Below are 26,222 nucleotides of genomic sequence, written 5' to 3' on the forward strand. Positions count from 1 at the left end.
AGAACATTCTCTGCAGACTCTCGAGATTTTGTGAAAACTTGATAAATGATAAATTGCAGTAAGGATTTTCAGTTTAATTACAATATTTATTCATTTAAAAAAAAAATTTTGTTTGTTTGTTTTCTTTTTTTGGTATTCATGTAACATTTTAAATGCAACATCGCTTTAGCAGTCATTCATCAAAATGTCCGAATGAGGGCGCCAGATAATTCAAAATGTGATAGTCAAGATTCAATAAAACACTTTGTATTGTATTAACAATGTTTAATAAATCAGAATTCCATGTAGGCTGTGTTTGAATTTGAATAATAAAAAAAAAGAAACAACAAATATGAATCTGGCATTTCTAACTATTTGAATGTAGCCTATAGTGAATGATCTCTTCTCTGGCTGAATTATGCAGGAAATGTGTTTACAATCTCTATAATAATTTTAAGTCAAATGTATTTATTTTTAAATCATTAGAACTAGTCTTTGGTTTCATAAGATGGCAACAAACACCTTGGTGTCAGAGTTCAGCAGGTGGCTTGAGGAATAGTTGTGCATGTGGTTCTTAAGAATTTGGATCCAGATGTGTGCAGTTACCTAGCAACTGCAGCAGGAAGTGGAAGGGCAGCTGGAATCTGATGACTCACTGATAAAACAGCAGGTTGCAAATTTGTATTGGAAAATTATATCAAATAGACTGACGATATGTTCAACGCTTTTTAATTTCAGCCACATCAATATAGCCCTTTCTTTCTCTTTCTCTTTCACACTCCATATATCTCTCTCTGCAATAGTGACTGAACAATGCTGGACAGGTTTTATAGTCAGCAATTATTCGGTCCACACAAGTGATCAATATTCTGTGTGTGTGTGATGCTAGTAAACCTGTGCATGTTTCGCTGACACAGTTAATAGTAACATGCAGCTATTCTCACAGTTACTGCAGGCAATCCATCAGTCCAGGCACCCACACCGACTCTAAAGTACACTCTATGTTTCTGAAAGAATCAGCGGCAGGTAATGTCTGAATCATTCAAAATTTTGAATAATTTACGTGGTGTATATTTGCATATAAATTGATGAAGTGAAAGCTAGTGCAGATCAGTGACTGTGCAGATCAGAGCTGTCATCTTGTCTAAGAGCATCAAGTGCAGGAATGAAGGGACTTTGCGTTAGAAGATGGATACGACCAAAGCCATTTTTGTATATAGATATTGCATCCATCAAAACCTTTTGGATCATTCTCAAAACATGATCCATCAGGTTTTTGCATAGGCTTTGCTGAGAGTTCAGAGTGCAATACAATTGAACATACAATTTCTCTATGCTGATAATAGAATTTGCAACAACATTTTGGTTTAAAATAATAATACTTCTGGTCACTTCAACCGACCAGAACCATCTGTTTTGAAATTTCGTCCCCTTGGAATTATAAGGTTCTATCTGACATTTTTGTCAAAATTGAGTTATTCACATATTCTTATTCTGTGACAATTTATTTACATCATGTGATGTGTTTTGTACATTTAGGGTCCCTGTTATTTTTATGTTTGAAAGAAACTTGTTCCCCATACCTCAAAACTGTTCAGAACGCAGATAAAACCTTATAATTCCAAGGGGACGATTTATTTTATTTTAGCATTAATTAAAACATATCAATTTTATTTTGATATTGATATATCAAAATAAAATATATATTTATATATTTACATATATATTTTCCCCATGGCCTAAATAAAAACCTGCCTTTATACCTGTTCAACTCATGCATAATTGAATTGATAACATAATACCCTTTGTTTCTATTCATCTCGCTAGAAAGAATTATTTTGTCTCCTTCTTTTATCTCTCCTCTCAACAGTCTCTTTCAGTTGGTTATTCCCAAGCATTCTTTCAGAGATCCGAACAGAAAGATATGACCTTTGATTGACCTCGAAGTGATGCCAGTTGTGTACCTCAGTACATACTATATCTGTATTTTCTACATGATTGTATCCATAATATATACACTCACCTAAATGATTATTAGGAACACCTGTTCAATCATTAATGCAATTATCTAATCATCCAATCACATGGCAGTTGCTTCAATGCATTTAGGAGTGTGGTCCTGGGCAAGACAATCTTCTGAACTCCAAACTGAATGTCAGAATGGAAAAGAAAGATGATTTAAGCAATTTTGAGTATGGTATGGTTGTTGGTGCCAGACGGGCCAGTCTAAGTATTTCACAATCTGCTCAGTTACTGGGATTTGAGCCCGTTCTCATCCCAAAGCGCCATAGGACGCTTTTGCAAAAGCGTAAATATCCAATGCACATGGCACCCTTTAACGTGAAATGGGACGCAGATATATTTGGGCAGAAGGCGCCCCCTAGTGGTCTAACCCTTACCCAACACCTTACCTAAACTTAACCATAACCGAAGCGTCTCATTAGACGTTAAAGGGTGCCATGTGCGTTGGATATTTACGCTTTTGCAAAAGCGTCCTATATGGCGCTTTGGGATGAGAACGCGATTTTCACACACAACAATTTCTAGGGTTTACAAAGAATGGTGTGAAAAGGGGAAAACATCCAGTATCCGGCAAAAATGCCTTGTTGATGCTAGTTGTCAGAGGAGAGTGGGCCGACTGATTCAAGCTGATAGAAGAGGAACTTTGACTGAAATAACCACTCGTTACAACCGAGGTATGCAGCAAAGCATTTGTGAAGCCACAACACGCACAACCTTGAGGCGGATGGGCTACAACAGCAGAAGACCCCACCGGGTACCACTCATTTCCACTACAAATAGGAAAAAGAGGTTACAATTTAAAAAGAGGTTACAAAGAGCTCACCAAAATTGGACAGTTGAAGACTGAAAAATGTTGCCTGGGCTGATGAGTCTCGATTTCTGTTGAGACATTCAGATGGTAGAGTCAGAATTTGGCATAAACAGAATGAGAGACCTGGTTTGAATCCACTGTGAGACACCAATGTGTCCCTGAGCAAGACAGTTGCTTTAGAGGTGTGTAACTCGACATATAGCAATTGTAAGTCACTTTGGATAAAAGCGTCAGCTAAATGAATAAATGTAAATATAAAATGTATACTCTACACCAGTCTTCTACTCTGTCTGTGGGAAGTAAAGTCATTTACTTCTGTACACTAACCAGTCAAAGGTTATAATTAAGATTATTTTAAAATGTTTTTGAAAGATGTCTCTTATGCCTGTCAAGGCTGCATGTTTTTTTTTTCTTCTTCATTTTATTTTAAAATAACCATTTTCTATGATTCCTGCAAAATGGCCAAGCTGAATTTTCAGCTGTCATTACTCCATTCTTCAGAAATCAATCTAATATGGTGATTTGGTGCTCAGAAAAATTTCTTATATCAAAGTTTAAAACAGTTGTGCTGCTCTATATTTTGTAGAAACCTTTTAAAAGTTTGGGTAGTTAGGTATTTAATTGTATGATTTATTAAGAACCATTATTTATAATTGAGCATAAATACTATCTCACAGTTTTACTTTATTACTGTATTTTTATCTAAAAAAAGCAGCCTTGGTGAGCAGTCTCCATTTAAATTCAGATCTTTCAAAAACATAAAAAAAAGGTATCCCAAACTTTTGACTGGTATATTATTTCAAGGCATTGTAAAGTACCAATGTAAATACCCCTGGCAGCATCCCTTCATCTCTATTGCTTCACTCCACCCTGAAAAAGGGAAACAAGTAGAAAATCAAAAGGTTATACAATCAAGTTGAGCTGAAATGAGGACTTTATGCTGTCAGCAGTCGAATGTCTCTCAGATTTGATCTGTTGGCATTTATCGGTATAGAGATCTGCACAGTGGCCTTTTAGACGGAAGGTGAAAAATACTCCTACAGGGAGAGAGGTGTCACAGTCCTTCGTCTGCACCATCCTGTCTGCGTCTCCAGCACTACACTTCCCATGATCCTCTCGTCTGCACACCTGAACTCACTCCCTCATCAGCCTCCCGTTCAGCGTCCTGTTCATCTGTTTCACCTGTTTTCACCTCATTAGTTCTGATTCCTCTGTGTATTTAGTTCTCCCTCTTTCATTCTGTCTTTGTCGGTCAATGTTTGATGTTACTTGGTGTACCCCGTCTTCCTGCCTGTATTTATCTAATAAATGAATGTTTCTCGTGATTCTGGACTCAGCCTGTCCTTCTGCCTGCATCCACACCGTGACAAGAGGCAGATACGTGAGGTTTAGGGAAAATTGATGGACAATTAAGTGAGAGAGAAAGGAAACTGAGAGAGCGAGAGCAAACCTTGCAGAAAACAGCTGTGCGCTGGAGTCAGCAATGGAGAGGGAGACAGAGAGCTGTTGTGGGAAAAGAGTACTGTCACATTCACAAACTGGAATCTACTTATGAAGAAACACATACTTGGATACAGTTGGACATTTCTTGTCTAAGTGCACGTATCAAAGTCCACTCATGTAGATGGAATAACCACAGAGGTTGCTGCTGAATCAGAGTCTCTATCAGAGAGAGAGACAGAGAGAGAGAGAGAGAAGAGAGAGAGCTAGTGAATGCATAACAGCGTGTTCAAAGTAAATGTGAGCTTCACATACACTCACACAAAATATAAACGCTTTCTGGATTTGGATCTGAAACTCTGGACAAGGTAAGAGCTTAATGAGTTTGTGTGAATGTGATCTCATGTCTTTCTATCTTAAAATGAAATGGTGAGAAGTGTGTGTGTGTGTGTGTGTGTGTGTGTGTGTGTGTGTGTGTGTGTGTGTGTGTGTGTGTGTGTGTGTGTGTGTGTGTGTGTGTGTGTGAACCCTTTTCTTAGAATTACACTGTGGTAACAATCCTCCTGTGTTCTCATTAACTGACAAATAGTTTATAGAGGTCATCTTGTATGTATTTGTGGGTAAAGTTGTGTGAATGTCAAGCTGAAAAAGAAATTGCTGGAGGTTAGTGGTGGGCAATTTCATTTAAGTCCTACTGGTTTAGCAATGGTGCTGAAATAGATACTGGGCATGTAGACAGGTCAGATTTACTGTCAATATCTAATAACTGAAAATGTCTCAGCACAGCATCCATCACCTGATAAAATGTCTTTTCTATGGAAGGTCAGGAAGACATTACATTATGGGCCATAAAACCATCATAGCTTTATGTGGATAATTGGTAGAGTTAGTGCTTTGTGATGACGTGTGTATGTGTGAAAACAATAGCTCATGGTGCTTTTTTTCACATCAGGGGCTGCAGTGCAAGCCAATCGCTGACTCAGACACACACACACACAAACACACGCACACACACACACACATAATGTGCCCCCTGGGGGAGCGAGGCATCAATACTACACCCAGATCAGCAGCATAGCTCAGCATAGAACAGAGCAGAGCAGAAACACAGCCTCAAATACAACACAAAACAGCAAGAGTAACATTAAACTAAGGAAGCACCAGTCGGATTTCATTGGAGGCTTTTACTGAGATGATCTGACCAATACAGAAAGACCCAGATTCGTCCTTGCATCTCATTTTACATCTTCTTTTATATTAAGGTTGACCTTATTTGTGTTAGGGTCCCCGAGCCCCATGATAAGTGTAAAAATAATATCGTTTTTTTTTTTTTTTCAACTGCTTACGCACATTTTCAAAACCTCTTTTTGCCTCTTTTTTTTCAAAACTGTACATGCAAATGCACGAATTGCACACACAAAATGAATTTGTCCTATTGCAAACACCTTATATAATATTATATTTTTGTATATATCATACACACACAGTTGTTCAAAACGTAAAGCTCTTCTTTCATGAGCTCCTATGTACATATACACGATTGAAAGTAATTGGCAGAGACATGTTGAAAAATTCACGGTAAACACGAAAGCAAGATTGTAACCAACTATTTATTTTTTACTGTCAACATTTGTGGTTGTGAATACAGTATTACACACAGTCCGAAAAACCTATAACTTGACCTTTGGCCTATTTATAGGCCTATTCTAAAGCCATGATTGGTTGGTGTTAAGCAAAGCAATGAGTGTTTGCACATGTGAGGAGTTAGTGCAAGGCTCTGATGAATTAGTGTGGCATTTTAATAGGTTGTGTTTGAAAAGGGAAATCAAGATATTTGATATTTTTGTATGTTACATAGAGAATTGTGTGTTGTGGTTTGCAAAAAGCATTTTATGAAGTTGAAAACTGAGTCGAAGGCAGAGAATTTGTGTATGGTTATGCATATTGTGGTTCTGGTGTTTGAGTGTCAGGTTTCAGAAATTGTGTGACAAGTAAGAATATAGTGTGTAAGCAGTTGAAAAACTGTAGCAGTAATTTTCAAATTAAATAATAACAACAAAACAATTATTGTTGTTATTATTATTATTATTATTATTATTAATTATTATCTTATTATTATCTTGATTATTATTATAAAGTGTTGTTGTCTTTAATAATTATACATTATTATTTTTAATAGATAAGTTTAAATGTCTAATCAGTTCTCGTTGAATTATTAACAATGGGTGTTATTATAATTATTGTTATAGAATTTTGTACAAGTTTACATGAAAAGCCATGATTTTTTTACCCAATATGCCAAATTAATGAATTTTTATTTGTTGTTGTTGTTTTTAGCTATCAAGTAGTCTTTGGAGTCTCTCAGAAATGGAACATTAGAGTTAACATCTTCAGACAATACAGAGAATATGCATTTAATAAAGTTGTTGTATTTTTTCCTTTTTCTTTTAGTATTTTTTTCTCCTCTCTCATTTTGAGAAGGTCAAACACAAGATGCAATGAAACAGTTGCAGAGTTGACCCTCCCAGGAAATAAGTTTGCTGTGGAATGTGTGGGAATGCATTCTTTGATTCATTCATAGCATTTTTGTTCTGCCTGACTGCTGCATCTGTGAAAAAACATATCCGTCCTCACTCCCTTTTTGGCTATGATGATGATAGTGTGAATATGATAGGATAATTATTTTAGTCATTTTACAGAACATTTATAGAGTTGCTTGCTACCAAAGAAGGGAAAGAAAAGAAACTAGATTCCATTTATTACAACAGCTCAGAAACCCCCTAATCCTGATCATCAGCGTTGTGTGAAGAAAATAATTATATCATGCCGAAAGAAGATTTATAGAGAATTGGAGGCTTTACGTGTTACATGTGTTAATAAATTCTGTAGTATAATGCCTCTGTTATTCAAGTGGGTTGCCAGAATCGAGCCATAAACAAATTACTAACCAGTGGAAAAGTCAGTGTACATGAGTAATGTCTCTGACCTGGTACTGTATCTCCCTCTTGGTGACCAACCTTCCTGTTATACAAATATTTAGTTCTTAAATTCCAGATTGCATAGCCAGAACTTTTGACTTAAATGCCATAAAGTAGGTAATTCTGGAAGCACCATACACTAAGATAGGAAGAGGCCATCTGGTTGACATTGTTACAGGCCATTCGTGGGGAAAAATGTATACCACAATAATATAATGGCAATCCATTGAGGATGAATTATGATCAGTTCAGAAATTGTCGGGCCAATCAAATTGCCAGGGCAGGCTTTATACGATGATGGCAAAATGATCTGCAGTTACGTAATCATCATGTTATCAAAGAGCTCTTGGGTTGAACTGGTTTCCCTCAAAGTTGACAGCAGCTGGAGAATTGTATGTATGTATGAGATGTATAGATTCCGCGATCGCGTCTATTGTAAAATAATTCGACAGCGCATTCATTTTAAAAGACAAACAGAGAACTGCAATCAAGGCATTTGTCGATCAGGAAGATGTGTTTGCCGTCCTTCCTACGGGACTCTGCAAAGTCTCGGGTCACTCAGAAGATGGGAAGCAATGAAAACCCTGTGGTTGTTGTGGTTTCTTCTTTGGTCGCACTCGTGGATGACAAAGTAAAAGAAGCAGCGCTCATTATTTTACTACTTCTTCCAGTGTGTGTGGAGTTCAGTTTTTTTTTTTTTTTTTTCCTGGTTCGGTTAAGACCAAGGTAATCCACCAGCCGGAAAATGATCTCTCCAGGGGCTGCCATTGGCTAACAAGCCTTCACCTGCTGTTAGCATTCCATTGACTCCCATTAATTTTGGCATCACTTTGACCGCTAATAACTTTACATCTGAGGCGTTTAAAGACTCCATTTTGTCCACTGTTTATTTCTAAAGAAACACAACAACGTACAAAAGGCTCCATTACCGTGTACATTTTACATTTATTCATTTAGCTGACGCTTTTATCCAACGCTACTTACAATTGCTATATATGTCAGAGGTCGCACGCCTTTGGACTAGGGGTTAAGTGTCTTGCTCGGGGACACATTGGCGTCTCGCAGTGGATTCGAACCCGGGTCTCTCACACCAAAGGCATGTGTCTTATCCACTGCGCCAGCACCACCAACCTATCAACCCACCACCGTAGAAGCCGGTTTTGTAATAGATTAACGATTGCGTCCTAACACGCAACTCTCTGTCGCACAGTAGATAAATTACCGTATAGACTGAAGTAGAAGCTTGTGCGCAATCGGGGGGACGTGGAGGCATAAAGTCTAGGGAGAAGCCGATAGAGAGTTGTAAAGTTGCTCCTGCTGCAAGCTCATGGACAGCTAATATTTGTACCTAAAATAGTTACGTTTTCGTTTTAAGGGTTCTTTATTCCTTTTTTTTTTTCAAGTCTGCAACTGTCAAGCCTCTGGCTACTGATTTTCTGGAGCTCAGCTATACAACTAATAGGTTGGCAGGAATGTTATTCGAGGACTAAGAAGGATGTTGATGTGGAAATACACTTGGCAAAATCACAGTTAAACCTTTCGTCTCCATCTGATATTCAAGAATGCTAATATGTTATAACAGACATGCAAATTTGACAGACACTCACACATTGCTTTACAACAACAGAAATGTTTGTGGGTAGGTGTGTGGGTGTATTTTCATATTGTGACAAAGCAGTCCAATTGTCGGCTTCATCTCCTTATGCCAGTGTGCCAGTGCCATCTACACTAATCCAAGAGTGGCAAACTATGCTTCTTTCTATAGTGAATTAATCTAAGTGCAGTTCACTGAAATAACCTGCAGCTCTAAACAGTGTGTTCAGACCAGACTGAGTGTGTGCCCGCCTCGCTCTGTCTGAGTGTGTAGGTGCTAGCCGTCATGAGTGTGTGAGAGATGTTGATTGCTAAGTGCCGCTGAGAGCCGGCTCTATTATTATTCTCAATTATTCTACAGAGATGGCTTTGGTGCCTTTTGAGTGAAGCTTGGTAAGTGTGTGTGAACCACACCCTGGCACAGTGGACCATGTATTCCAGACATTTATTTTTACATTCATCACAAGATCCGTGAATACATTGTTTGAGAAAGTGCAAACAAAAGTGTCTATGATCTAAAAAACCTTTCAAATATGTCTGGCAAACCAACATTAAACATTTTTTGAGTTAAACAGCTTTGAATTTCTACTTCTTTACATTTCAATCGAATTCCAATTCTTTATAATGTTTGCCATACCTTAAAGCTACACTGTGTAACTCTTTTAGTTTATTCTTAGCTAAAAACACTTAGTTCTTTCAAAAATATATGTGCTCATTAATGTATATTTACTTCGTTCAAGTAATAAAGTATTCTTGTGAGTGTATAATATGCCATTGAAAAGGGTAAGGTGTTGGTTGCCATGTTGCCCCTCCATCTTGAATGTGCATTAGAAGGACATACCCGTTAATTCAAGCTTTACCTTTGGCGTCTACGTTTGAGTTAACACTCATGGACGAGGTCGAACTGGAAGCCATGTTAATCTTGGACTACATTGGCCACCGTAGGAGTTAAAACGAAATTGGAATTGAGAAGAACAGAAACTAATATTCACTGGATTGTCATATACCTTTTCACCGGTAGATGGGGGTAAAAATCACACAGTGTAGCTTTAATTCAAATTCAGACATGTCATTCTCATTTCAGCTCTGAATGATGGACAATAGGTTTGGGTTAGCCTATTATAAATTACTTTGTATTAAAACAATAGAAGTCTATATGCCCTCATATAGATAACTAGTCAAGTCAAGTCACATTTATTTATATAGCGCTTTTTACAGAGATAACAGAAAAATAATGCAGAAAAAGTTTGTTTCCAGAAGAAAATAGCCTTAGAGTCCATCTTAAGTTAGTTCAGTGATGTTTCACTTTTTTTTTAAGTTATTGATTTAGTCCTGCGCAATTCAGTTCTTGTATAATTCTGTCAATGCAGGCAGATCAATATTATTGAATATGATAAATTTAATGTCCCCAACTAAGCAAGCCAAGCCAATGGCAACAAAGGTGGAAAAAGGCGACAGTGAAAATGAACCAAAACTCCGTCAGCTGGCAGAATGGAGAAAAAAACATTGGGAGAACCCAGGCTCAGTCAAAGGGCCAGTTCTCCGGCCAATGAGCGAACAGTGTATGATTATTGAGGCAGCATTAAAGGTCAGAAGCCAGATTGTTTTGGAACAATCAGGGCCCGGTTCACCGATAACACTCACTCTTAGCGTTAAGAAGACTCGAAAGATATATCTTAACAAAGCTGTTTATGTTCCTAAGCTTTTTATGTTCCTGTTTATGTTTCCCCGAAGTGTCCCTTCCCTTAGTGTCCTCTTACGTTTGACGTTACACAGTAAAAAAAAATATTGATGGTTTAATTTTAAAAGTAAACCTGGTTGCCTTAAAATTTTAAGTTCATTGAACTGGAAAAAGTGAGTTAATACAATGAAGGAGATTAATTTAACCATCAGAAACTAAAAATTATATGTTATCTGAACTAAATAAATTATTTAAGTTGATTTGACAAAAGAAAAAATGTTGTGATTACTAGACTGTAAAAAAATATTGTTGGTTTAACTTAAAAAAGTAAGTAACCCTGGTTGCCTTAAAATTTTAAGTTGATTGAACTGGAAAAAGTAAGTTAATACAATGAAGTAGATTAATTTAACCATCAGAAACTCAAAATAATAAGTTATCTCAACTAAATAAATTATTATAAAGTTGATTTGACAAAATAAAATATGTTGTGATAACAAATCTTGAAAATATTTTTTTACAGTGACAAAGGCACTGTCCCAAGTGAAGGTGCTGAATAAGTTGCCATCGATTGCTCAGAAATTGATTTTTCACTTCAAACGAAGAAGGTGCATTACGACATTAAGAAAGACAACACGTTCTATGCACGTGGAATGAAACATTCCTCATTATTCCAGTAACATTTATTTTAATATATGATATCAGTAAAATAGACTATTAATTAAATTATCAAATTGTCAGTAATATGTTCATACAATATGTTGTGACGGTGTCACGGTAGATGAATCACTGTAAAAAAAATATTGATGGTTTAACTTAAAAAAGTAAGTAACTTGGGTTGCCTTAAAATTTTAAGTTGATTGAACTGGAAAAAGTGAGCTGATACAATGAAGGAGATTAATTTAATCATCAGAAACTCAAAATAATAAGTTATCTCAACGAAATAAATTATTATAAAGTTGATTTGACAAAAGAAAATATGTTGTGATAACAAATCTTGAAAATATTTTTTACAGTGTAGTGTCTCTTTCTGGTGTGTTTCACGTGGGTGCGTGTCTGTGTGGATGTGGTTACCAATCCTCAGTGAACTGCACCAGCTGTAATCAATCGCTGACTTCTATCTCCTTTAATCTCCTTTACATGTGCAATAATTTCGTGTTGTCAGATCGTTGTGGCTTCCCTGGTGTTGTGTCCTGTTTCTGAGAGCCCGTCTCTTGTTTTCCTTGTGTGGAGTACTGTTCATCGTGGATCTTCTTCGTGGTTCGTCATCAGTCTGGATTGTTTATTGTTCTGTTCCTTGAGCACGCCGATCACCTCACTCCTCATCTGGGTTGCCCATCAACGTCCCTGTGTTACTGCCATCTGAGTGTTTGTTCCCTGACCTGTGTTTGTGTGTGTTTATCTGATGGATAATAAACACCTGTTTTACTTGCAACTGCATCCGTTCCTGTAGCTATTCACCAAAGACGGGTAGACGAACCGGGTATCCCTTGCTATTCAGAAGATATACTTAGCGTACGAACATGTCAGGAATCGTGCCATAAAGTTAAGAGAGAGGTTAAGGAATAGGTTACGAACTACTTAGCAATAAACGTTTTGGGGAACCGGGCCCAGAATATTATTCAATTCCAGCTGGTTTAAGATTAGAATCATCACACTGGGATGGAAATGGGTTTGTTGAGGATCAGTGCTGATGGCTGTCGTGTCAATGAGGGTTTTGAAGAGAGTCTAGTTGACACAATCTCGGCCGACAATTCAGGGATGCATTGTGGTCCTGTCTAGGTAAACTAGCTTGTGCATGTGTGCATTCATACTGTCAACTGTGAAAGACAGAATCTCATCTCTGTTCCACTATTCTCACTTCTACTCTTCCTCTCTTATTCTTCCCTCTCAATCTGTATCCTTTGGTGTTCTTGCTCCCATTGCATCTCATCATAAGAGTGTCTCTTTTAAATAAATAAATAAATAAATAAATAGCCTGTATGTGTATTGTCAGACGCCTTGAGTTCTGTACAGTGGCAAGAGTGGGTTTGAGAGGGTAGTATACATGAATAAAATTAAGAATAAAAAAATGAAAAGATCATTGTGACCTATAAATTCACAATTGCATCTTTATTGGTTTTGAAATAGGAGAACTTATATTTCTCCTATTTTCCGTAGTTGAATTTATCTCAAAATTTAATTTGATATTTTATCTCACAGTTGCAAATTTGTTTGTAAGAATTTAATCTTTTGTCACAGATACCTCAATGTAGCAATGGGGTTTTATTTCAATTATTATTATTATTATTATTATTATTATTATTATTATTTACTCTAAGACAGAAGCAGACTTTTAAAAGGAACAGTACAAACATGCCCAAAAATGGACATTCTGCAGTTTTTTAGTATTTAACCTTCTTCTTTTTTTTCCCTGAGAAACAAAGAATAGACAGAGCGGAAAATGCACTCCTGTAGAGCAAGATCAATACTGCACAGTTTAATTCTGCTTGAATGCAGAGTCAATAAAGTTCAACATGATAGACAAAGGGGTGGACATAAAGAAATGCAGAGAATAAGAATGAAGACACCAAATTGATCAGCTGAGGACAGAGGTAGTACTTGACCAAGGGATTTTTTTTCATATCTGTGATTCTCGACCACAGACACCATCTTTGAATTGCAGATGCATATGTTCATTTACATGAGACTCCAGTCAAATTCAGTCTTATACAGTTAAAGTGGTTACTTTTAACAGGGAGCAGTACCCTACCATTTTGAGATCACATGACGATTTGAATCCCCTGTCATTGGACACTCTTGCTTGTGAATCTGAACAGCATTGTTAGCTGAAAACTTTTGCTTTTGAGTGAAACAAATCTGATTATATCTCCGAAATGGCTGCCATATTGGCCAGAACATACAAAAGTGCAGATGCAGTAAAGATTCCACCATCCTAAGATCAAAGGTGAGCCTAAGTGCTCTTCAAAAAAAAAAATGACCTCATGCAAGAACATTTCTGCCCGGAATGCTATGTGGCGAAAGCTAAGCAGACAGAGATAAAACCACACTATCAAGTGCATGGAATGCAAAGTGAACAGTAGCAGGAGATAAGGGTGTTATTTTTTCCCTGTGTATTTCATCACGTATGCAGACGCAACAAAGTGTGGCTGTATGTGTGTATGTGTGAACAGAAAGCATGCAAGCCACATTCCGTGGTATTTTTGGCGCTCACATGCAAGATAATTAGAGACTAGTGCATCACGTCATGCTGTAAGTGGTGGGCTGTGACATTTGCCATGCTCTGTGTATGTGTGTACTCATGCATGTGTTTTCACAGTGTAAACTGGGTTGTTTTCAGTGTATACTGTGACACAATCTCAATGAGGTAAACTAGGCAACCCAGCAACCAATAATAAGGCACAATTTTTTCTTTTGATAAAGTTTAGCTTTTATCATTCAGCAGATAAATTAATACAAAATTAAATCCTTACTGTAAAAAGTGAAATATTAGACATCCCCTTTAAGGAATATACGCTCTCAGATATCTTTAGTGGTATGACAGCTTGTCACTGGGGCTCTAAAATGTGTGTGTGTGAGTGTGTGTCATATAATATAAATATATAATTATATACTTATTATTTTTTTCATTTCAGTCAACCAAGTCCTGGCCATCTGCTGAGAAACACATACTCATGGTCACTCTCATGTACAGTCATACTCTATCGTAAATGTCAGCTGTGAGTGAAGAGATTATATTTGGATGTCTTTGATCTGCAGAAGTCAGAGGTGTTATTGTTGAGACTCACTCTCCACAGCAGCATAACAGTACAGTGGGGCATTTGTGACATTAAATGCATGTAAAGTTGAGATATTATGATATAATGAGAAAAAAAGACAATGTGATACATTGTGTAATATTACCTTTCAGACTCCTCTCTGTGAATGTAACATTATATATATAGGCCTACTGCAAAAGATGAAACCATACTGTTCTAAATTCTGTGAGATAAACTATCAAAATTCCACTTAACAGCTGCTCTGAACGCTGTATCCCCATTTCTTTCAGTCCTTGTAACGCACAGGTGTTCTTTAGCTAAAGGATGCATTTGAGACGTTTGTTTGGGTTGGAAGGTTTGTATTTGTGAGTGCTGCTCTATGACTTGGTGCTTTAATATGTGGGTCAAGCTGTAGGGGAAACCACCATGCTGCCACTGAATAATATATTACTATTGAGAGAGAGAGAGAGAGAGAGAGAGAGAGAGAGAGAGAGAGAGAGAGAGAGAGAGAGATGCAGAATGACCCTTGGTAAGGTTTTGTTTAATGTGTGCAAAAATCTGTAACAAAAAACGCGCCACATATGGTGTCCTCTAAAATTAACTGATTTTTGCCTTATAATAATAATAATAATAATAATAATAATCATAATAACAACACTTTTATAAAAAGTTAAACTTTTTACAGGATCACATAATTTGTGCATATCCACATCATATTATTGATGTTCTTATTTTATTTATTTTTTATTTTAAAGGCATTGATGTCAACTTTATTGGTTTTAACTTAAAAAAAATCGTTAATATCTTTGTACATTTATGAGCCAACCATAATGTAATAGAAAGAATGGCACATTGACTGTCCACCACGGTTGCCTCTCCACCACGCTTGCCTCTATCAGCCTGTAGACTCAATTGTGTGTTGAGGAGTCCGAATTTGCATGTCATGCGCATTCTCATCTACTTGAGCTTGCATCTGTACGGCACCCATTAGTAAGCACCGGCAATCGTTAGCAGTAGTGTTTTAAATTGACTCTGCGGGCGGAGAGAAGCCACCAGCCTCCAGCACAATCCAGACACACCCACGGAAACTCCTCGTAAGTTTTATTTATTTGTTTTTTTTAAAGCCTTATCTAGCGCGTCCAAAATAGAGAGTGAACCGGCATCAGGCAAAGACAAGAGTCAACATCGGAGCGGCATTTGATTCTTGGAAGGAGCTCCCGTCAGCGCTGGGTATAAAAACAGACCCATGCTGTCAAACAATAACCTTACAGTACTGTAACTTTTCTTACCTCTGTAAACATGCTGGTGAATCTCGATGAGCCATCTGTGGTTGCTGCGGCAACTCTCTGGTTGCAGTGGTCATGCTCATTCGAGCGTGCGGTGCACATGAGAACGAGCATGAGACGGGCTGTAGTTTCTCTAATGGCCACTGGTGTCAGTAACGGTTAGGATTTTTTTTTAACTTACACAATGCTCCTTTAAAGTGGGGCACTTTCTATTAATTTTTAATTAATACACATTATTGTTACATTATTAAAGGTGCTCTGCGATGTCGGGTGACGTGACTTCTTGTTGACATTTAAAGTATTTTCAAACAAAATGGATGTCACAGTGTCTGGTTGTGTTTCCTTGTTTGTCCTCTAGATGTCCTCCTTCCCCTCGGTGTCATGTCTTTCTGGAACTGCATTTCCCAGCATTCTGTCTGTCACTGTCACTCATCAGTTCATTGCACTCAGCTGTTCCCTGTAATCATTGTTCCCAGCTGTTCTGTGTTAGTCTTGTTAGTTCTGTGTATATATTCCCTGTCTGTGTTAGTTTGTGTACGGATTCGTTGCTGAATGTCACTAACACTTCCGAGGTCTGGTTTTTTTTTGCCTGTTCTTGTTTATTGGACTGCTAAAATGGATTTTGACCCCTGCATGGATGACTATGAGTTGGATTGCCCTGATAATAAATATGCTACATTTGGATCCACCTGTTTCCCTGTGTGTTCCCGTGACAATGGAAGGCTAGATAGACCCTCCCTCCTCCTCCTCATCTGCAGTGCCCCCCAAACCCTACCCCCAGGGCCTTCTTGTCAGTTATTGGTTGGAACAGTTTGTTATGTTTCATGGAGCGGGTTGCCGCAGTTTGTTTTTGTTGCCATTTGTGGAGCCTGGGTTGTCTGCATAGACCAAGTTTTTTTTTTTTTTTTTTTTTTTTCACAGTGTCTTTAGAGGACAGGCAGCTTGCGATTAGTGAGGAGATGTTTGCTGTATGTAACAAAAAAAAAAAACGTGGGGCCTTTTTGGGCCTAAAAAACGTGTGACATCTTTAACGTAGAATTATTTCTAATATTTGATGGTGAAATACTTAAATAATTTATTGCCCCTTAAAATGACTTAAATACAGTCCCAATTTATCAATCAATACCAGTTTGCCAGTTGTTGTCAGTGTCAAAGCATCAGAGAAGATCATATTCATTTGAAAACTATGTTATGATTATGAACATCATATAACATCATATTTTGCTATTGTATTACCTTTGTACAATTTCCCTGCAAGGCTTTGTCACTGTAAAGTGTTTCCCTGGCCTGCACTGCTGTTCAAATGTGGTATCACAGACTGCCAGAATTAATTTCAGAACCTGGAATCTTGTTCTTTTGAATTCTTTGTTCACATCAACTTCACATTCCTGAGGACTATAATAGTGTCAGGTCAAACGGAAGCAATAATAGTCTGAAATGCTTTCAGTTCTCCTCATTGCAAACTTGTCATCAAAGTTTAGAGACTGATAAAACAGTTCAATGCGGTGCTTTTGCCCTTGAGGTGACCTCAGCATCTCACATCACAGTTTGTGCTCCCCTGAGCCCGCGCGCTGATTGAAGTGTTCTGGTTGCCATGACTACTGAGAACCTGTGAGGGACCAATGCGCAACGCTCTCCATCTCACACATGAGCGCGCGGAGTGTGCTATAAAATACTCCTCTTCCCTGAGAAACAAGCGACGATTGGATGATGTCTGGATAAAGTCTCTATTAAGGACTAGCCCCTTGCGTTCGTGACGTGCTCATACGCTGTCTCGCGCGCAGGCGTCGCGTCCTTAAGCAAAACGAATGTGATATTGCGTTTACATCTCCTCCTCCTCTGCCAGCACGGAGAAGTGTTTCGTCATGTGTAAAGAGACAATTTTACCGCAATGCTATTCCAATAGCTCTCCAGCTCCGCACGAGAGCCACTGACCCAAGAGGAAAGGGTGGTGCCGTGCAGTGGCATAGTCCATGCGCGTTCACGCGTTCTAGAGTCGGCACAGCGGACAAGAACCGAGCGGAGCAGGTGTGTGCTTTCAGTCTGGGTTCACTCTCTCTCTCTCTGTCTTTCTCTTTCGTCTCTGACTTTGATGGACTTACATGCACATGTTAGTGTGTAACTGCGGTGGATGACTCCATATGCGTGCTTATTACTAGGGGTAAGAAACGCTTGTTTCACGGACACACACTGACAGAATCACAGTAGCGCATAGAACGAGCAGTTTGAAATCACAGATTTAAGAAACAATATTTTAGACGCAGAATTAGAAGACAAAGTACAGAAACAACATTTTAGAGACTAACGACACATTAAACACAGTTAAACAGATACAGATTTTTGAGGCATGGCATTCACACGAGAGTCAGTTTTCAATTACAGATATTAGGGATGGAGGCAGAGCGTTTCAGATACATAATTCAGCTGCACATTCCAGCAGCACATCATTTTACCTGGAGATTTCAGACCACAAACCAGTTATAGAACATGTTTAATGGAAAAACTATTTGCTAAGCTGAACTGTTTAAGAATGATGACCTCAAAACACAATGTAGCTATCAGATTGTAACACTTTCTCATCACCATTTTTTATTCTCTGATGTTTGCTGTACATGGTGTTACAGTAGCACATCTGCACATTTGGATGGTGCTGTATCTCAGCCACCTTTTTAGATATTTTGCTCTGGGATTCTGATGTGTTGTAGCCTAACAGTTGACCCAAAGTGTAGTCAGAAGTGATATAATTGTGTCAGTTTTGTCCTAATACCAATGCTTTGGTGTGTGAATTGAGTTTGTGCAAAAAGTGAAACTGATTACCCGTAACTCAATATAGCATGACCTTCCACAACAACAAAGAGCGCTTGTGTCCCAAAATCCTACGCCAAGATCCTTTGGCTTAATTGATTAACATAACAATTAATAGGCTTGTCATTACCAGCTCATTAGTGAGGTCCAGTAAGCGGTGGAGGTAATGACCGATCTGTGTACCGATGACGGTAAAGTGTGTGGCTTTGCATTTTATTATACGGTGATGGGATTATATTTTATTTCATAGGAATTTCAGCACTGTGTCCACAATTATCTTATTCAATCATAATTTTGTGCAATGCGAAGTCTGTACACAGCTTGTGTTAGATGTTATATAAGAATAATACTAATTCACTATGTTGTACTTTTATGCAGATATTTTCATTCAAAAATATGTAATCTTTTTATAGTAGTTTCTTTTTATAGTAGTGGAAATTGTGTATTTATACTGATGAACTCACTGAAGTAGTTAGATTAAATTTCTTGTTTAAATGGTGATGTTTCTAGTTAAATCGGATGAGCTGACTATGGCCCAAGGATAGGATGTTAATGTGTCAAACAGAGAGAATAGAGGTGCTTTAATCTCTTGTGATATTGTGTGTAGGATGATGTAATGACAGTAAAGTGAGAGGATTTATTTCCCTTTCTCTTTATCTCGTGATCTGTATTACACATTCATTTAAATACTGTTCTTGTGGGAGATTTATTAGCAGGTAAGGTCACTCCAGATCACGCCATTGACCTCACACTGAGAGATGTGTGTGTTCAGCCATGGAATAGCTCCACAGTTATGCAATCACAATCAATAAAATGTAAAGGTTTTCAATACATTTACTTGATTAACTTATATATAAAGATGCTTCATTGTAATTATAATCTATTAGCTACTTTCTGACATGTAGCACATGAAACTGAAAGCTTTCAATCACTGCGCTACCAGAATTAAGGCAATAGCATTTCTGCAGGGAAACCCATGAGGCAAATAAACCTCTCTCTGAAGTTACTTAACTTAAATTCCTCATCATTCATATTTAATGCATGATTTATGGCTCATTCTATGGCCTCAGTGTGTGCCAAACTGCCTTAAATCGGCATTTTCAATGAGAATGTAATCTGCAGGAATGTGTAGAGCAGAACTTCTGTAACACACAGACAGACAGACAGACACATGCACCTAGTGTCAGTGTCAAAAAGGTGTGAAGTGCTAAAGAAAGCATCTCTGTGAACCCAACGCTGAGTGTTTGCATGATGAGATCTGCATGCCTGAAGCCAAGGTGCCTGTGTACATTTGTCTAATGTTACTGGGTAGAGATCCCTAGAATAGTGCCGGATAAAGTGCAGATTACTTTCTAGACCCACTATATCTGTATAGGACTGAGAAGCATATTGAGTGTATACAAGGGAAAGCCTCTGATCAATACTTTCAGAGAAACCTTGGCCCTGCGTCCCGATGATGATGGATATCGACTCTTAAGAGCTTTCTCATGCAAGGTTTTTGAATGCATTTTACATGAGTCATATTTATTTATCTGGCAGATAACTTCTATTTAAGATAGATTGAATTAATTTAAATCAAATTTCATTTAATATATTTCATACATTGTATTTTTTGGATTTAAATTGTATTATTTTAATTGAAACTAAAATACACATGTAAAATAAACATAAATCAACATATATTCTGGCCGCATAAAGTATACAATACATTAATTTTGCTGTCCCATGCAGGTGATGCACTTAGCAACTAGAGTACTTATCGATCTGTGATGTTAATTGCTGCTATTTTAAGTTATGATGCTATTGGGAAACAGGCCATAAAAAATTAAGATGATTTTATGGTTTCTACAATTATTTTGAACCATGGGGTCCAGAGCATTCTAATTTTTGGTTAGAGTTTTGTTTGTGCATTCCATTTATCATCTCCAGATAAAACTAGTGCTCCCATAATACAGGGCAAATAGCAATACAGTAGCAGTGACTGCTGTATCGACCCACAGATAATGTACTGTATATTATTGTTTACAGTATTTTATTAATATTGTTTCCTATATTAAATGTTTTTAATCATCAAAACGAACGCATCTTTTTCCGAGTCAATTCATTTCTTTCGTTCGTTGAATAAAACAAATGACTCGGAAAAAGATTTGTTTTGTTCATTTTAATGAACGAGTTCGAACAGGAGAGTCATAATGCGTCACAGTACAGAGCAAAGCGACCATTTGAGTTTATAAAACTTAAACTTTGTTTTTTAAATGAGCTAACATTTCCCTTGATAGATCCTTTGTTCATCGTCTGGAATCTTTTAAAGCCCTTTGAACAGTTTGCAGTTTGCACTGAAAGTGTATTTTGGACCTTGAACCATTTGGTTCCCATTGAAGTGTATATCGAGAAAAATGCTGGAATGTTTTTATCAAAAACCTTAATTTCTTTTCGACTGAAGAAAGAATGACATGGACATCTTGGATGACATGGGGCTGAGTAAATTATCAGCAAAAGTTTTTTCAAAAGTGAACTACTCCTTTAAGAACTAGATGATTTAAATCTAGTTCAATAGATAAAAATGATGGCATCAAGCTTTTATATTCTTTTTTGGGATTTTTTTATTGGAATTAATTTATTTTTACCTGTGTCAAGTTTCTTTTATTTTGGTATATTGATTAGTTACGGTTTTGTTTTTGTTTTTTAAGTTTATGCTGTGTCATAGTATAAAGTTCTCTGATGAACTGATTAAGTTAAATAACATACTGTAAATCAGTGGCTTTCCTCAGCTTTCCTCTTAGCCATATGTTGTTGTCTTTTATGTGTAATGTATCCTCGAACAGTTCTCATTTGTATTGTTCCTAACTGCAGTTTTATCAGGCTACTGGAACATTTACTTACCATTACATCATTGTTGTGCATTGTATCAGCTTGCAGCTTGTTGTGATAGCAGAGTCATGACTGGTATGTACAGGACGTGTGATCGCGTCCTTTTTCATCTAGCGCTGACCGGCCAGCAGATCGTTGTATCAGAGGCAGTGTCATGCATCACTTAAGTCTAAACTCACACCAACCCACTTACAGATGTCTAATTCTCTACACCTCACATTGACTGATCATATAAGGACATTCAAAATAGTTTTTGAATTTCATTAAACATTTTATTAAATTAGCTGTGCCATGACCATGGAAAACACTGCAAATAAGGGCAACAGAACTCAAAGGGTTAGTTCTCCCCAAAATGAACATTCTGTCTGTAATTACTCACCCTCATGTTGTTCCAACCCCGTAAGACTTTCGTTCATCTTCGGAACACATAAGATATTTTTGATTAAATCTGAAAGCTGGATCACAGGCTTCTAGGAATCAAAACTTGCCGGCCCAGAAAAGTTAAAGACATTGTTAAAATAGTCCAGGTCATGGCCGTCCATCAAGAGTCCATCAATGGCCGATGCAAGGTAGCCGCCAATTTGGCAGTGAGATTATGAATGGCTTGGATATTGAAATATAATGATCTTTACGCTTTCGCTGAATCATTTAAGTCAGAATTGAAGAGCAAGTACACTTTTTAATGGAAAGTTTATCAAGCGTCAAGAATACTTTTTTGTGCAAAAAAAAAAAAAAAAAAAAAAACCCTAACAAAAATAATGACTTTAGGCAAGGCAAGGCAAAGCAAGTTTATTTATAGCACATTTCATACACAATGACAATTCAAAGTGCTTTACATAGAAGAAATTAAAATAATCAAAAGAAATCAGAATAATTAAAACAGTTTAGAATAAAAAATAAGAAATAATGAAAAATAAAAATTATGATAAAAATAAAATACAGTAAAATAAAACTATTTAGAATAAAATGAAGTGCAGTAACAGTCGGACGGACAGTGACAATAGTTGACTTTATTTAACTATTCATTTCTTTCTCTGTGGGCCTTGAGATTTCACGTAGTGTAACTGGACAGCGATTCTTGGTTGTACTTCACACACATGACCAGCATCGGCCAAAAATGAGCCTACGGGAACAACACAGAAGCATTGCACAGTTACAGTACGTGAAATATCTCTAGACCCACAGTGAAGGAAATTAATAGTTGAATAAAGTCATTATTTTTGTTAGATTTTGTGCGCAAAACACAAAAAGTATTTTTGCCGCTTGATAAACTTAAAGATAGAGCCGCTGTAGTCACTTGGACTATTTTAACGATGTCTTTAACTTTTCTGGTCCGGCAAGTTTCAATCCCTTAGAAGCCTATAGACGAATCCGACGAGCGTTCTTGTGTAGGCTGCCATCTTGTGGCGACGCCATTACTGAGCTGTTACATCGGCATAGACATATGCACCGGTATGTAAACAAACCTCGGAGATAAGGTGATAACGCACCCTTGATGACAGCTACAGCCAGGCAGACTTGTTGGGTTGATGATGTTAGACATTGGCCTCCAGTCACAGATGAAGGTACAAACGATTTTACAGATTATTTATGAAAATAGCTTGGCAAGCAAGCTAGGCTAACGTTTGCTACCGAGGAAACTAAAAAAAGATCTGTCGATTTGGCAACAATAAATAAATAAATAAATGAAATCAAATAAAAAATTTCATGTTTTTCATTTGTGTCCATTATTTATCTCATTTTTACATTGCAACGGGCATGGGTAAGGTAACATACAGCTAGAAAGTATACATAATATCGACCAAATACTGTTTTTAAACCATGGAAAGAGGTCAATATAACAGCAGGAGAACAATTATGTCACATAACGTTACATTCAGCTCAGGAAAGCCATTTAATGACCATAGCATGTAAATTGAATAGAAAAAATAACAAGAGAGGAGATTTTGCTGATCACTATATCACACATTTATTATATTATTTTACTTATGTCATTAAATAATTGTTATTATACGCGAATGTCCGCGTCTTGTACTCGCTCAGGAAATCTGTGTAAAACGTACGGCACCAGACAGGGGCAGTCGACCCGGGGTATTCACAATGTTTTCTCTTCAAAATTGAAATTTTACTGCCACCATTGAAACAATTTATAACGGAAACTGTTTACCCACTCGACATTATACAAGGGCTAATGTTGTAACGTTAGTGACAGTCGTAAATCGCGAGCTGTTTATTCCAGTGGACACAAGTTGCAACTAAAACAATAGAAGGCAATGGCGCAACGCTACCCAGCAACAGCTCAGTAATGGCGCCCGCTTACTTCCGGTAGTTTCGCCGGATTCGTCTATAGAGGAGTAATCCAGCTCTCAGATTTAATAAAAAATATCTTAATTTGTGTTCCTAAAATGTGTTCCATTTTTTTACATTGGAAATTTGGTAAAAACTGTCAGGTTTTTATTTATTTATTTATTTTTGTACAAATATATATTTGTCAGTTGCTTTAACTTTGTTGTGCAGTTGCTTACAGTCACAGTAAAAACAGCTATGCACACAAATTCACACACATTAGCCTGAGTTCTTAATCAGCATTTTGATGTGGTGATGAATGTGTCTCTTAAATGCTAGGTCAGTAGATTAGGCATATTTCTCAAACTGCCTTGTTGCACGTTAGAATCTCTCCTTGGGCCGTAATTTAGATGTGAAGCGGAGTTTACAGTGGATGTGAAGATGTTAGTTCACTGATTCTGAGATGACAGGTGGAGCCATGCAGACCTCATAGGGGAACTTTCTAGCCACTACAGAAGCATGTCCAACTACCAAAATAGACCTATTTGATCTCTCCCTTTTTCTCGCTAACCCCACCTATTTTTCGTTGTCTAACTCTCCTATCTCCCCGGAGTGGTGCTCTGCTCTGGATGGTAAGACTTGACAGTGATAGCCTGAATACAGAAGAAGATAAAATGAATTAAAATAAAGGATCAAAGTGGTTCAAGACAAGCAGAAAAGTAGGCTACCATTCTGACATTTCCCTGACCTTTGAATGAGAGCGAGAGTGGAATTTATATGAAGGTAGGATCATGCTTGGTCTGTGTCTCTGTCTCTTTCTCTGATTGTTGTGCTGATCACGCATCTTAGTGAAATGGCATTTTCTTTTCATGTATCTGACTTCATGTCTATTATGACTAAAAGACTGACAGATCACAGTAAAGTTTTGCTCCATTAGTAGAGCTAATATGGCGGTCTTGTGAATATATCCGGTTAATATTGTCAGAATGAAAGAAAGAGATGTCTCTGCTCCTAAACCTAGAGAGGCACCTACAGAGGCAGAGTAAGCACTTCCCACAGATCGATTGTTCCAAATGATGTATACTAATTGTGCTGCCTCCTCTTAAGATACCTTGTTTTAGACCAATTCTAAAGGAGATTCAATCCATAAATGCTGATGAGGCTTATACAATATGTATATTTCTGTTGTGTGTAGTATGTTAAAATCTGGTATGTATGTGTTCTCATATTATTGTAATTCTTTATCATAATCTTAATCCAAATAGTTTTAACTTTTACTGCACGTATCTATAGCGGCTAATGAATCGGATGTATCGCACATTCACAGGAAATGACTTACTTCCTTGTTTGAAAATAAGGTGGAGAGTAGTATTGTGTTGTTATCTTATGCTCTATTGAACTTTATTGTGGAGTCTTCTATATGGAACACTATTTGAGTTGCTGCCTATGTAGAGCATTCTAACTTGGATATTATGAGTTTCCATAACACTTGGATGCTATTAGAAGGTAGCCGCCAATGTTGGCAGCGAGATTTTGAATGGCTTGGATATTGAAATATAATGATCTTTACACAATCGCTGAATCATTTAAGTCAGAATTACAGAGCAAGTACACTTTTTTATGGAAAATGTTCAGAGATAGGACTAGTGAGTAGGTCAGCACAATGCAAGTCATATTGCTGCAAAAGCTGCAGTAAGTCTCCCTGGGAGTATATGCAGCAATTCAGTCGGTTCCATGTAAGAGGATGGCTTTATGCTCATATAGCAACTGAACACAGTTGTCAGAATTGGTTCTGGGTGCTTCAAATACATTTATATTTACATACAGTTATTAATAATAGATATGTTTCCTTCCAATGTTGCAAATTTAACTTAATAAAACATTTCCATCCCATGTGTTTAATGGGACAAAATCATCACTTACTTGGAAATTGAAAGCCACTGTAGCTCTTCTTTTGTACATCACCAATGATTTGCGCCTCAGTGCGGGCAGATGAAATGCAATAAACACTGGCATGTTATCTTGCATTTGGAGGCATGATGACTTGTTTTATGGGAGGTAATTATACTCAACCATTTTGATGACAGTCTTTGGCTCAGGTATTTCAGAATGACCAAACCAACATTTTAGATACTGTGTGTGCAATAAAATTGGTTCCCTGATTAGTCCAGCTGTCCAATCACATCCTATGTTAAAGGGAACTTCCTTTTTTTTTGTGTGTGTGTGTGTGTCGCACATCAAGGGATTTATTTGGTAAATGTTTTTCCATTGTAGTTTATGTGCATGTCTTCCTATTGGATAAAAAAAAATATCAGTCTCTCAATTGTGTGGATATGCTTTTTAGGAATTTTGTGAAATGTTAACTTATTGTGATAAACTCTTTAATACCACAATGACTATTTTAAAGGAATGTATAGTGCATAGTTTTGTATCATATTTTCTTTCTTTCTTTCTTTCTTTCTTTCTTTCTTTCTTTCTTTCTTTCTTTCTTTCTTTCTTTCTTTCTTTCTTTCTTTCTTTCTTTCTTTCTTTCTTTCTTTCTTTCTTTCTTTTTTCTATTTTATGGGATATACTATACTGTTTGCGACTTTGTGTGCATTGTTAATTGTTTAGATATGTAGCATTTGTTTCCATAAATTATTATACTCTAAAAATGCTGGGTTGTTTTAACCCAATTTTGGGTCAAATATGGACAAACCCAGCCATTGGGTTACA

The 26,222-nt window shown here is 37.2% G+C and overlaps 1 protein-coding gene across 20 annotated transcripts in view; it reads left to right on the forward strand.

Annotated features, from left to right (window-relative positions):
- Positions 1–26,222, forward strand: part of sorbs2a (sorbin and SH3 domain containing 2a) — a 153,746-nt gene that overhangs the window by 77,279 nt on the left and 50,245 nt on the right. For 3 of the 20 annotated variants that reach the window (XM_039691320.2, XM_039691327.2, XM_039691336.2), the window contains exon 1: positions 17,196–17,573. The exons of 1 other annotated variant lie outside the window; for it this stretch is intronic. The gene's annotated coding sequence lies outside the window, so the exon portion shown is untranslated. 16 more of the 20 variants (XM_039691354.2, XM_039691376.2, XM_039691402.2 and 13 more) reach the window with 13 other exon arrangements.

The sequence above is a fragment of the Pimephales promelas genome, chromosome 6 (genome assembly GCF_988280905.1).
Source record: "Pimephales promelas chromosome 6, fPimPro1.hap1.1, whole genome shotgun sequence".
In the NCBI taxonomy this organism is placed as follows: Eukaryota; Metazoa; Chordata; class Actinopteri; order Cypriniformes; family Leuciscidae; genus Pimephales; species Pimephales promelas.